Genomic DNA, 15,127 nt, shown 5'->3' with positions numbered 1-15,127 from the left:
AACTCTGGTAGTCTTAAACCAGTGAATAACCACTGATTTTTAATATTTCAGTGGCATGCAGGGGTCTGGTGATGCTCAGGGCCAACTTCTTGATTGTATTCCCCCATAGACTCAAGTATAAATCCTAGTACTGAGAAATATTATGAAAAAGCAAGATAGAATGTGATTGGATGTATCCCTCCCATTTGGATGTCGGATGCCATCGTCCTGTTATCCTCTCTCTCTCTCGGCATTCAACTGTCTTCTGGTTGATATAAGAATGGGATATGGTTCTGTTTGGTCCTAGGAGGTCATCCTTCCAAACATTACCTCCTCTTTTTTTGGGAGAAGGGATTGGCTTGTTTGTCAGTCGCTTGAACCGCCCCTACTATTGAATTCCAATGGGTTCGATCTAATAGACTTTTGTGTCGATGCAAAGTGCCTCTTTTCTGGGGGATCTGGGTTTCTAGGTAAATATTATCAGTCAACCAAAGAAAAGAAAAAGTGATGGGTTGTTATTGTATGATGATGATCTTAGTCGAGATGTTCTCTGGTCTTTCACTGAGAGTTGATTGATATGTCGTTGCTACTGTCTCAGTCACCATAAATATTGTTTGTCATGAGTTGCATTTACTGTGGCAGATACTTCTACAAAAAGAAAACGAAAACATTAATGCAGTTAAAACTGAGAGTTTGTTTGTGCTCAGTATTTTCAAACATTGCATTCTTTTTCGTAATCTTTGTCTAATTAGTGCAAGATGCCATTATTGAACAATACAAGTTGGGTCAAACGAATGATGGCAATCCTTATCATTTTTGTGGTGGTCGGTATGATCATGGAGCTTGTTGATTATAAGCCTGGAAAAAACAACATTGTAAAGTTGTGTGATGTGTTACATAGACAGTTAGTTATGGAAAGTACTACATAGTGTTGGGATGATTAATCAGAATCAGAATTAGAAAAATCAGAACTTTTTGATAAATCAGAAAAGTTTGTGCCTCTTTTGTGTTTATGCCAAAAACGATTCTTCTACTTATTTGTGTTTTTGTTTTATTTTTGTTTAAGACTTAATTTACGATTACTGGTAGGGTAACCTGGGGCAATTCCATAGCCTCTCAGCTGAAACGCAGTTCAGTTAAAGGAAAATAATTCAGTACTTTAGAGAACTTTCCGCAATAAGGAGATGAGTTTGTTGGTGGTTTCCGCTCAAAGTACTGGAGCTGCCTCTGCTGTCTACAGTGTACATCAATTGATCCAACAACACAATCCAGAGCCATCCTAAGGTAAGCGCAATAATTGCATTTTTCAATCATACTTATACTTGCATTTTTGCCCTCTCTACTGTTCTAAGTTGGTTATTTACTGTGAGTTATGTATAAAACAATGAAAGAAAGCTAAAAGAGAGTCTAGGAGTGCCCGGATGTTGAATTTATGCTTTGTCAGATGAACATGTGCTTGGGGAAATTCCATACCTCAGGTGTATGGAATTTCCCAAAGAATTCCAGCACACAAACTAATATGTGTTTAACATGAAACAGGCTTTCTTTTTACATATTTTAGCCTCTCCTACCATTTCCTACTAGTGAATTTGTCATTATTGCTGCGAGCCTCATTTAACCAATGCAAGAAGCCATTATAATCTGCACGCTAATTCTACTGGTTACAACAACTGATGGTATTCTTATGGTCGTCAGTGTGGACATAGATTTAGTACAGTATAAGTTCTGTAAAATGACATTGTTAACTTCCCAGATGAGTTACATTAACCATCATGGAAACATATATAAAAACAAAAACGATCAACAAAATTCTGGGATACAGTTCATGTTTGCACCAAGTTCCTTCTTGGACTGCATTCTTTGCCAGGATCTTCAGCCAACTAGTACAAGAAGCTATTGTCATCCACATGCAAATTCTACCAAACCATATAACCAACTAGGTACAACAAGTGATGGCATCCTTTACAGTTTTTGTGGTTGTCAGTGTTATCATGGATTTGATAAATTTTGTTATCATGGATTTGATAAATTTTGTTATCATGGATTTGATAAATTTTATTATCATGGATTTGATAAATTTTGTTATCATGGATTTGATAAATTTTATTATCATGGATTTGATAAATTTTGTTATCATGGATTTGATAAATTTACCAAATAACATTGTTAACTTCTCGGATGAGTTACATTGATAGTTTGTGAAGCTGCTGCAGGGTCCAATCACTGATGTTTGAGCAGGGATTGCACAGGAGTTTGGGCTGAAGAAAAGGTGCCAAAATATCTGACAATGATTCATGAAACAGGATACTGTTGGAAGCAGTGGATGAAATGATGTCAGGAATCAAGGCAAGAGTCAAAAGCCCTGAATGAGACCAGATTGGGTGAAATGATAAAATTTTCACTCTAGAAAAGACGACATGATTCCATTTCTGTTTGATGAAACCAGTTTTATTTTTTTGTTGTAGACCATCTACTAGTTGGTCAGTTGCGTACAAATCCTAGATGTGATAGGAGCCTTCTCTCATGTTCAACAAGTGAGATCAGAGATGCGTCGCTGTACAACTCATGCTCTCTATTGATCCAAGTTATGACAACAGGACCATTGTCAGCACCCTCAAAATGCATTGCTGGATCGTCATGAATAACAGGGACATGCACAGGGTGATGAAAACAAAGTTTCCGACCACGGTTATGGCCTTTGGTGTGGTTTCAAGTGAGGGGCACATCATGCCACCTCACCTCTTCAAAGTCGGCTTGAAAGTCAACACCAAAGTGTACCTGGATCTGCTGAAGAGTGTGGTGATGCCCTGGTGCACTCAACCCACAAGTCCAAAGAGACCCAGGCTTGACTTTTAGAAGGGGTGCTATGACTATGTACCCTTCTCTCACTGTTCCCCTCTCCTCCCCTGACCTGGACCCGCTGAACTACTTCGTTTGGTCATACGTCGAAAACATCACCAATATGACCTCCCACAACATCAAAACCAGCCTAATCACCACCATCTGCTGAGTATTCGCCAAGCTCTTGGTGGCGCTTATGGAAAAGGCATGTTCTGGACTCGCATTGAGGTGGTGACTGAGGTTAAAGGTGGCTACATTGAATATATGACAGCTCTACTACATAATCAAGTTACATGAATTGATTTTTTTCAATAAAAGTTTTAAAATAAAGCTATGTTATTTTCTTTAGGGCGACAATTTTATCCTTCCGCCCTGTATAGCATATTGGTGACCGTATTCGTACAACATTTTGATGAGATCTGATTGGTTGAGTTGAGTGACGATATGTGCAGAAAGAAACAAAGTTTGTTGACTTTTGTTAATTGTGCCAAGTAGTAAAATAGATGTCTAGATGACAAAATTTTTACCAAAAAATACATTTACATGAATTCCAACTGGAAGCCTCTTTGTGCTCAGTCCTTTCTTGGACTAAATTCTATGCTGGAATCCTAATTTAACTGATGCAAGAAGCCATTGTCATCTGCATGCAAATTCTACCTAACAATATGACCAGCTAGGTATAAAACTAATGGCACTCAGAAAAAAATGTAAAATAGTCACAGAGAATATATTTGGCAGAATATATTTGGTTGAGTTAAAAGAATGACCTTAGCAGTTAGAAGACGTGAAACCATATGTGAACGATTTGTGAAAAACTAAGTAACTTGCTTGATAAGTATAAACTGATTTCAACAGTCCATCAGTCTCCTAAAAACGGTTACAAAAAGAAAAATATTGCTGGCAATATGAAGCTGACAGCTGATTGCTGATTGGCTAATCACATCAACTTTTTCATGTTTTCACTCGCAGAGGGATTTATACATTGTTCAGCTGGAACACTTTTGTGTGGGATAGTACTTCTGACCAAACCTTTTCCTGTGATTTATCAAGTCAGACTTTGGGTGTTGTGTTGACAAGACATCATATTCCTTTTTCGCCTTTCACCATGACATAAGTGAGTGTTGCACTTTTTTTTTTTTTTGCCGTTATGCACATTTTTTATACTAGCTAACGTGCTTTTTAACATTTCTTTTTATTGGTGGTGGCCTCAATCTTTTACTTACTGACCACTTCATAAAAGACCTTCTAGGCCGAGGTAATTCTGAAAACGTTTCTTAACCCCTTCTCCCCACATACGCAGTCATAAACATGCACTCTGACAATAAGGGCACCACACACATACACACAACTCATTAACTCTTTCATGTTGTCATCTGCTCATTGAAAAAAAAAATGTCTAAATATTTTAATACTATTAACATTTCTCACCGAACTTATTACAATGAAACAAATGAACATTGAGTCTTAGTAATAACTTTTAATCAAATGTAATTTTTGCAATTGAATTTGGATTACAATTTCCCAAATAATTCAAAGACCTGAAATTATTGACTCAGGCTTCTTTCATATCTTAGCTAATGAATCCCTTTTGTTTTGAAAGGACTTTCAAAATATGAATAAACATTTTGTTTTGTTTTTCTATCTATGTAAACTTCAATTTTAAGCATTATATATTAATATATAACCCTCTTTTCCAATTTATTTAAAAATAAAATACACTTTTCTTATATATGGGTTGTGGAAATGCATTCACTAGCAAAAGATCTAGCTAATTTGCATATTCTTTTAACATTCATTTTAATTAATTCGCTATTAGTTTTTTCGGTTTTCTTATGGGATGATCATCTAGAGTTAACTATTACATGTAATTTATATTCATGCAGATATTCTACATGATTTATACTTGCATAATATTTGTTTCCATATATATTTATGTATATGTATATATTTTTGTTTAATCTATTAGTCTATCTATCTATATATCTATGTATCTATCTGTCTATCTATTATATCTATAAAAGTGAACGTGTCTGTGTGTCTGTCTGTGTGTCTGTGTACATGTCCCTACGCAATAACTCTGTCAATTTTAAGTCTACAGACTCGAAATTTGATATACAGGGTACTGAGATTTGGGAAAATCGACCTGATCGGTTTTCGGCCAGAAATTTGGCTGTTAAGGGGTCAAAGTTCAACGATTTGACCTTTGAGAACTCTACCAAACTTCTCCAACAATTTTGGGTCTAAACACTTGAAATGTTAGATATAGGTTCCTTGGACATGGATCTAACTTAATAACTTGATTTGAGTCCAAAACAATAAATGTTAAGGGGCCATAATAGGGGTCAAAGTTAAAAAATTGACCGCTTTTTTTTCTTTTTTTTTTTTGCTCAAAAGACACCTCCAAGCACCCGGAAAACGCCGGGCTGAAATGCTAGTATATCTATAAAAGTGAACGTGTCTGTGTATCCGTGTGTCTGTGTGTGTACATTTACCTATGCAATAACTTTGTCAATTTTTAGTCTACAGACTCTGAATTTGATATACAAGGTACTGAGATTTGGAAAAATCTTTGTGTTTTAAATTTTTATTTTATCTATTTATTTTAGATAAAAGGGGGCGATCCTAACCGTTTTCCAAAATTTCCAAATTCAACTGAAAAAATACTATACTGTTTTTGAGAACCTGATTTATCTATTAATGCCATCCCCCCCAATTTTATGTATTCATTTGAGAGATTTATTCTATTAAATTATATTGTTGAGGATCTTCAGGTAGTTAAGTATTTTCTCAATAAATGTTAGGTGGAAACTATTGAGATCCATATATTGTGTACTAAAGAAAGAAGCAAAAAAAAAAAAGGGTATTCAATGGTTTAGAATGCTACCACAAGAACATGTTAGGAGAAGATACATCAGAGTTTAAGCAGATATTTAATTGAGGATGTTTTAGTAATTAGATTGGCTTGGTTTAAGTAGGTAAACGATATTATAGGCTTATTTAGTTATCAGAGGTAGATCAAATCGATTATATATATATATATATATATATATATATATATATATATATATGAACACCAAAAGATGGAGGAAGTGAGGAAGCATGACTGTGGAAATCCTTTTACCCGAATATGATGTCCACCATGTTAAAAAATATACCTTTTGCTGTAAAAATCTAATGGATAAACATCTGAAGAAGTTGGTGGGGACAGGATATTTTTATGGAAACATAAATCATAAAATTGCCAACTCATCAATGAAACAGCTGTAATGCAAAAAAATCCAGGAAATAAACGAAGGTTATAAAAATGAAAACGTGAGTCTTTGAATTTTCAACAAAATTTTGCACTATATATATATATATATATATATATATATATATATGTATATATATATGTATATATATATATGTATATATACATATATATATTTAGATATATACATATATATATATACATATATGTATATATATGTATATACACATATATATATATATAGATATATAAGTATATAATATGTATATATACATATATATATATAGATATATACATATATATATACATATATATATACATATATATACATATATATACATATATTTATACATATATATACATATATATACATATATTTATACATATATATACATATATATACATATATTTATACATATATATATATATACATACATATATATGCATATATACTGGGGGTGTGCAATAAGTAATGCCCCTGACCCACTTCCCATTGCAGTAGAGCAACGAAACTTGGCACAGTTATTAGTCTTTCTCTACGTAGGAAGCACCCAGAGTTATGCATTTCTCCCATCGTTTGATGCAGCTCTGGAGACCGTTTTTGTAGAACACCCCAGGTTGGTCCTCCAACTACGATGTGACTTCAGAAATCAAGGCGGCATCACCTGGGAACCGCTTTCCTTTCAAAAACAACTTCATGGCTGGGAAGAGATGAAAGTCAGAGGGTGCAAGGTCAGGAGAGTAGGGAGGATGGGGAAGGATTTCATAACCACACACCCGTGCTTCTAATCTGCGTGGACCAGAGCGTTGTCCTGCAGGAGGAGGGTACCTTTGCTGATCTTGCCCCGCCTCTTGATTTTGATAGCTTCCCTTAATTTCCTCAGAAGTGAAGCATAATAGGTTCCCCTTGCCATGAAATCTGTCATCACTACTCCATCCTGGTCCCAGAAGACTGTGAGCATGACCTTGCCAGTGGAGGGCTGCACCTTTGCCTTCTTTGGAGGTGGTGAGTCCAAGTGCTTCCACTGCATTGACTGGGCTTTGGTCTATGGATCATAGTGATGGACCCAGGTTTCATCCTGTGTTATCAGTTTTTGAAAACCTTTGACTCATCTTCTTGGCACATCTCCAAATTCATCCTCGAGCACTCGACGCGTTCTCGCTTCTGGAATGGTGTGAGCAACCTTGGAATCCATCTGGCAGACACCTTATGCATATGCAAATGGTCATGAATGATAGCTTCCACAGATCCTTACTAATCTTGACATCTTGGGCTATTTGGCGAATAGTAATGTGCCGATCTTCCAAAATGGCAGCCTCAACTTGACAGACAGATGCCTCATCACTGGCAGAAGGGGGGGGGACCAGGTTTGGGAGCTGTTTCCACAGACTTCTGGCCATGTTTGTATTCATGATGCCAGCGTTTTACAAGGTCATATGATGGGGCATTATCACCATAAGTTTCTTTCATTTCATCAAAAGTCGCTTGTGGTGTGTGTCCTTTCAAATACAAAACCGGATCACTGCTTGACATTCAACAGGCTCCATTTCACACCTGACTCATTTCAAACACCTGTAAAAGAGAAACCACAATTAGTTCAGAGCTGTAATTTATCACATAACCCGTAGAGATATAAATCATTGCACATGCAAAATTTCAGCTAGATCAGACAATTGGAAGTGGGTCAGGGGCATTACTTATTGCACGCCCCTTTGTATATATATATATATATATATATATATATATATATATATATAAATTGAATGTCTGGTTTATTCAAAATCGATAAACTAGAAATTTACAATCCCGTTTTCTGTGAAATTTTATAACAGTGAATCTTTATCCTCTAGCTGTGTTTTTGAATATTAAAAACCTTATTACCTTATTAAAAAAAAAAAAACTTTTATTCGTCGGGGAAAATTTCCGATTTCAACTGAGTCAATTAGCGAATATACTTCCGGTTTACCATTTTGAAATGACGAAACATAACGATTCTGACTATATTACACTTTTTTTTTTTTTTAAATCGTTAAAATAGTAACACAGAAATTATTATTAAATAAAATAAAAATATTTTCAGTACATGCGGAACTATTTTTACCCATGCACTAACACGATTCGATACAGTGAAAAACGCACTTCAAAATGATATATAACATGGCTATATATATATATATATATATATATATATATATATATATATATATATATATATATATATATATATATATATATATATATATTAATGAATCAATTCAGAAATCATGTATAAAAATAACATATGTGAGAAAACGATATTGTTTTTTGCAGCAACCTAATAAGAAGCTTGAACCTCTACCACTGGGATATCTCGCACGACTGCTGGATGTATTGCATTTTATATAGATGTTGTTTATTTGTTATTGTTTGTGATACTTTTTGAATGTATTCAATTATTTATATGAAGTGCATTTTTACCTAAATGCGAGTTGGTAATAATTTTCCCTTTGACCAATTTTATACCTCCAAACGGGGAGTAGCATATGTATTGTTGTTTTTTTGTTTTTTTTAAATATAATTATCAACTGACACGTGTTTCATATAACTATTTATCTAAAAAAAAAAAGTGATTACTGTTTTTAAAGAGCATTAAATCCATAATCAAATTTGTAAAATCGGAAGTTGAAATTCTTTCCAAATTTTTACCCAGATCAAAATTTTTAATGACAAAGTCAAGGTTATATACGATGCAAGACATCATCGTTTACAATATGGGCCAAGTAGAGAGTCTCTACTATGAATAGACCCAATGTTATTAAAAGTGTGGTTCTCACCTTTTCCATTACCTTGATACATACTCTAGATATATTCCCAAATCGTGAAAGTCAAGATTAAGGTTATATAAGATGCAGGATTTCGTTGATTACTATATGAACCAATCATCAAATTACTATGGTAAACAGAACTAGAGTCATCGCCAAAAGGTATCATTTATTTTTTTTACCTTTTCCGTCATCTTGATTTTGACCTTTGATCTAATCAATTAAATCAGTTTTAAATTATACGATGGCTGATATTTTGACCAAATTTGATCGCGATTAGTTCCGCGATGTGGACACTCGGCTATACATAAACAAACAAACTCGATCAAAAACATAAACTTATCTTATAAACAAGATAAATTGACTGAAGCAACAACTTATGTTAATTCATCAATTGCGTTTGTACCACTTGAGGATACGTCTTCCACAATCAGTCCAACAGAGGGTGGGCCGTTGTGCCATCTTCTGGCCCTATTCTGTTGGGCTGAAGTATGTTTCCATGCAGTTCTAGGAGATTCACTTTCCCAGGCTTTACCTTCTCTTTTTTTTTGTAGGCCAGAGTACTTCACTTCTTGCTGGCTTTGTAATCCCCAATTTTCGACCTTGTGTCTCATCTTCCTGGCGTATGAGGCGGATCAAACTTTTTGAGAAATTTATTTTTAATCCTAGCAGCCATCAAGAGATGCTTGGAGACAGGGTGGAGTTCGGCCCGTTTTTTTGTTTTTTTTGCCTTTGTTAAGTAAAATGCCTACACTTCTTGACCTGGCATCATCATCATCACCACCACCACCACCACCATCATCATCATCATCATCATCATCATCATCATTTCTTTTCAGATTGGCCTGTCAGGTGTGGAGGAGTAAGGGCGGAATGGCGTTTGCCTGTTTTCCTAAGTTTTTCGAGTTTCACCGGTCTGTGAAGGTTGTGCTGCTTGTAACTGTCAAGAAAAAAGTTTTTGACGTTAAATATCATATTTTGTATTTTTCTCCTTTAGGGAAAAACGTTTTCAATTTCATTCCCAGTTAATTTAAAGGCAACAAGGCCTTATCACCTGGGAAACTATTAGTCTCAAAGGATTAATGAAAGAACTGTTTAGATTTTGAGATATTTTTCTATAAGAAACAGAAATTAAATTTGCCGACCTGTAAGACAAGAAGATATTGGCGCACATGTTCTCCATGAAAGGGACTAAGCAAAAAAAAAAAAAAAAAAAAAAACATTTGGAAGATTAGTCTACCAAAATTCCCTTCTCATCAGGACATTTTTATTTGAAAAGAAAAAGAAAGCAAAAACATTAGAACCAGAAGGTTCTAGAAGATTGTGAGAGTACCTCTCAAGAAAAGGACTGAGAAAAACCAAAAGGAAAAAACATTTTTAAAGATCCCTTTTTGTATACTTCTTTTCTTTCAGGTTTTACAAATCAAATAAAACTATTATTGTATGATTATTTTAAAAGGGGCACCGTATATTTTCCCGTTTTATTTGTCACTATCGTTTAGACAATAAATTTAACTTTGTTGTTCCATTCGATAGAAATATTTCCAGAAGTAATCTCTCAATTAGAGATTTTTTTTTTTTTTTGTATCTACTATTTTTTTATTGTTATACCTGAGGTTAATTGTTAATTAACCCCTGCTTTGGGAAATAAAGCAATTCAACATTTCTTTCTTTCAATAAAACTTGACTAAATTGATATACTTTTCAGGTCTGGTTTTCATTTGCTCCTTTTTTATATTTTGCCTCCCCTTTGTTAATTGTCACTTTATCTTTATTCACGAGACTTTGCTTAAAATTATCCAGCACTTTGTTTTATTTTTTTTAAATATTTCTTCAGATGCGGCACTTCCATTTCTCGTTCTCTTTCAGTGGAGGAGAAATCCTTCACGACTGAGACAATTTTTGTTTTTGTACCTTTTCTCCACGTTAAAAAACGACCCTGGTGTCTAACTCTGTCCCGTGGGGAGGCATTGTAAATAGGTACAATATATGTCAACTTTTTTAGCATATGTGGTAAGACTTTCGTGTACAGTGGGTAATCCGAACCTAATGATGGAACTTGTTAGTATTTTCAATGGAGACACCTCAAACAATGAACAATGCTCTCCTCTACTGAATGAGACGGAGGCGATACCTGGGAGGATAGTCACCTGAGACCGAACAGTTTACAAGCTTTTCACTGTAGCAACATGTGGCATAAGACCGTTTCATGTGGATAAAGTCAACTCCCCGAGAGAGTACTCTGCAAAAACGAAAATAGAGTATTTATGCAGAATATAGACCGTGCTATTTATAAGATTTTTTAAGTTCAATTTTTTTAAATTCAATTTTAGAACGTTATTATTTCAGCAAGGTCTGTAATCTGCATAAATACTGCAAGATGTAGCACGAGGTCATTTAAGGGTATCCTTGCAAAGTACAAAAATAGCTGAGAACGAACCGCCGTTATTTCACTGTTGGAGCACCTCAGGCGATCGGCACCCCCCTCACCCTCACCCAAAATACACACACACTTCTGAAGAAAGAAAGAAATGTTTTGGAGTATGCCAACCTTCGCCCTGAGACCGATCAGAACAGATACTGCAATTTGAGCCGAAGATCAAATAAATCCTCGTTTCAGCAATAATAACCGGTCCCCTCGGTGGTGGCGGCGACGACGACGACGACGACGACGAGCAAGGTACATGTGTAGATGTCGACGCACTTATATGGTTTTCTGACGCACACATTAGCGATGTATTGCCCGTGCGTATGTCGGACGAGTGTGACTATGCGCCCCCGATGATGAAGGATCGAAGAAGAAGGTGGAAGAAGGCGCAAGATGACAACAACAACAGCCAAATAATAACAAATAGAATCCTCCTTCCACCGACAAGCGATTCTTTCTGGGACGGGCTCCGGTAAGTTCATTTTCATTCATAAATTACTTTTCCTCCTCTCTTCGGTTTCTTAATCTAAATTCCGTATTTACGATTTTTCACGTTTTGGTTTTGTGTACGTTTTCAGCGTCCCAAATTCTCTTTTCAAAAATAGACGTCACTCTACACGATTTATTCGGTTTGTAGGTGAAGAAAAAATACAGTGCCAAACACTAACAGGATTTTACAAATATATATATATATATATATATATATATATATATATATATATATATATATATATATATATATATATATATATATATATATATATATAAGTTAAAAAAAAAAATTTTAATTCTTTTTTTTAATAATTTGTATTTTATTTTTTATTTTTCTCTTTCGAAAAACAAAAAAAAAAAATGTAATTTTTGCAGCAATTTTTAAAAAAAATGTAAATTCCTTGTGGATCTTAAATTTAAATTTTATCCCTGAAATAAAATTTATAAATTTACTTTTTAAAGTCTGTAAAATTGAACTTTGATTCAATATTTTGATCGCTGGCGGCCATTTGTTTTCGTGTTCTTTTAGCGTTCTAAATTCTCTGTTCAAAGTAGACGTCATTCTCTCTTTATATATATATATATATATATATATATATATATATATATATATATATATATATATATATATATATATATATATATATATATATATATATTCAATTTGTATTTTTTTTAATTACGTTGCAATTTAAGACGTATTATCGAAGTAAAAATATCAATAAAGATTTCTTTTTTTCTATTTTTCTTTTAGAAAATTTAGAAATTTATTTTGCTAATTTTAATATAAAAAAAAACAACTAAAAAACGAAAGAATAAAAGAGGAAAAACTTAAGTAAGCCTAACTCTAATCTTAACTCTAAGTGAAAGAGAAACCCATCAAAGTGCTCGATTATTAAGAAAATTTCAAAATAAAAGCGTAATATTTATTCATATTTGTGTAAAAAAAAAAAGATTAAAAAAAGAAAAAAAGAAAAAGACAAACAAGATCGGTACCGTCGGTTTCAAATCCAAACAAAGCAAAGGGGGACAAATATCTGATCGCGGGATCGCCTATGTCAGACTCTCTTCGACCTCTGTTTATATATGTCTCATTGTCTCATATATATATATATATATATATATATATATATATATATATATATATATATATATATATATATATATATATATATATATATATAGCCGCTAATAGTCAGTAGTGTTTCATGCTTTCACAATCATCAGGAAGTCACGATTGGCACTAATAGAGGGATCTAAACCCAGGCACGGAGCCATCTCTGACTCAGGAACGTTACCCCGACCATTGGCCACCATCAACCTTCACGGAAATTAATTTATAAAGCCAAATACAGGCATAATATTATTAAGACGAACTATTATGATCGAGCGACAAAAAGATGGTTAAGTAAGGATTTATTACATTATTCGGACTACTATTTTCGTTTTGGTTGTCATTTTTACAACGTTTCAGTCGATGTAATCTCCGACCAGTACGAAATTCCATGGCGTCGCCGTCCAGATCCCTGAGTTCGACTAGAAGTTTACATTGGCCGAACGCTGTTTTTAACAACTGGGATGGGAATAGCAGTCCGAATAATGCAAAACAACCCAAATGAAATCTTTATGAATAATTTTATTCTGTTCAAAATATCTTTATTGCAATGTAATTTTTAAATGACAAATCGCATAATCCTCTTATAAACTGGCGTTTCTTTTTGGAAAAAGAGGATTTCGGACGCTGAAAGCGTACACAAGCGACAAGCGTTAAAGTGCAACCGAATGTTTTAAATCCGGAAATTACGATGATTTATTTTTTTTATTTATTTAATAAATAATATTTACGTTTTTGTATTAAAAAAAAAACAAAACAAAACAAAAACAATATTTGTAAGGCTTAAACAAAATTCACGATTAAAATATTTAAAAAAATCTTTGACATTTAATAACACATCTTTTTCATCACTCTGCGTTCACCGCGCTATTCATTCATAAACAAAACTCGTAAACAAAACAAAACACAAGCGATTGTGCCGTATAGTTATATACAAGAAAAAGGCGGTGAAAACAAATGGTCTACAGGTCGATTTTTTTTTTAAAATATGTTGTTCTAAACCGAAATAAAAATACTTACTTAATTGTGATGTCGAAAATAGTACTTTATCCAAAAATTACGAAAATTCATGGAGTAGAACAACTGCTCAGTCAGTGCTCATGCTCAGCCGAACCCCACCCCTTAAAATGCGTGATTTTTTAAAAATATTTTTTTATTAAGATTTTTTCGACGATTATCATAGACTTAAGCATCATATTAGCAAAAAAAAAAAAAAAAAAAAAAATGTCTTTTAAGAAGGGGGTTTACTTTCTTGTTACAACGTGATTACGTGACATGTCGGTAAAGAAATGGACAGTAAGTCAGGTAGCAATGAAGTAGAACGTTATAATGAGAAAGTGAACCCCCCTTCTTAAAAGACATTTAATTAATTTATTTTTTCAATTTTTTTCTGCTATTATGATACTTAAGTCTGTAATTTATGATAATCGCCGGATAAAAAGTAATAAATAAATAAATAAATAAATTGTGTAAAACACGCCTTTTTAGTGAGTGGGCATTCTCGTTCAGCAGCCCCCCCCCCCCCAAAGTGGTAAAATTTTACTTTAAGGTCCCTCTCACGTTCGTATAAAACAAAATATTTTTTTTGTAGATTTTGGTGTGCTAAAAACGAATCTGTAAACCGTTTCCGTCGCAAAAAAATAGTTTTCATTATATAAACAAATTACTTTTTCAAAAAGTGGGTGATCACTTTTCCATGTAAATTTAACTTAAGATGAGCATCCACTTTCTGGCCACCCGAGAGAGGGGGGCATTTTTTTTTTTTTGTGTTTATTGGTTTTTGTTCGATTTCCTGTTCATCTTTCAATAAAGACGAGGAGATTAAAAAAAAATAAAGAAAAATCGGTATTATTTTACTTTAAGGCCCGTCTCACGTTCGTATAGAACAAAAATATTTTTTTGTAGATTTCAGTGTGCTTTAAAAGAATATGATAACCGTTTCTGTCACAAATTTACCGTTTGCTTGGTATTAACCCCCTGAACTCGGGGACTATTTTCCATTTCACAGCCTAGCCTCCGTTTACGCTACGCGCTAGCATAAACGAAGGCTGTTAAATGTGCGTACCAAACTGCCTTGTCACAGGGTCGTATTAGCGAAAATTTAAAATTAGATGAAAAACAGGTAGTTTTTCCAAAGAGTAAGAAGCCATGTAATTCTATATGTTATCAGTGGTGGCCATTTTTGTACGCGCATATTTTTGCCACGCGCACGTCAAAGTAA

At 33.9% G+C, this 15,127-nt stretch overlaps 1 protein-coding gene across 3 annotated transcripts in view; it reads left to right on the top strand.

Annotated features, from left to right (window-relative positions):
- Nucleotides 1-1,024: 1,024 nt before the first annotated feature.
- LOC145293525 (uncharacterized) overlaps nt 1,025-15,127 on the top strand; it is a 62,515-nt gene continuing 48,412 nt past the window's right edge. The window contains exons 1-2 of one of the 3 annotated variants that reach the window (XM_080140028.1): nt 1,025-1,263; nt 3,790-3,934. The gene's annotated coding sequence lies outside the window, so the exon portion shown is untranslated. Of the gene's footprint in view, nt 1,264-3,789; nt 3,935-8,496; nt 11,773-15,127 lie in introns of those variants that run through there. The other 2 variants (XM_080140031.1, XM_080140027.1) reach the window with 2 other exon arrangements.

Source organism: Euprymna scolopes, chromosome 2 (assembly GCF_053919585.1).
Source record: "Euprymna scolopes isolate OS-2025 chromosome 2, ASM5391958v1, whole genome shotgun sequence".
NCBI lineage: Eukaryota > Metazoa > Mollusca > Cephalopoda > Sepiida > Sepiolidae > Euprymna > Euprymna scolopes.
The sequence above is the reverse complement of the archived record's forward strand: the minus strand, read 5'-3'. Positions and strand labels throughout refer to the sequence as shown.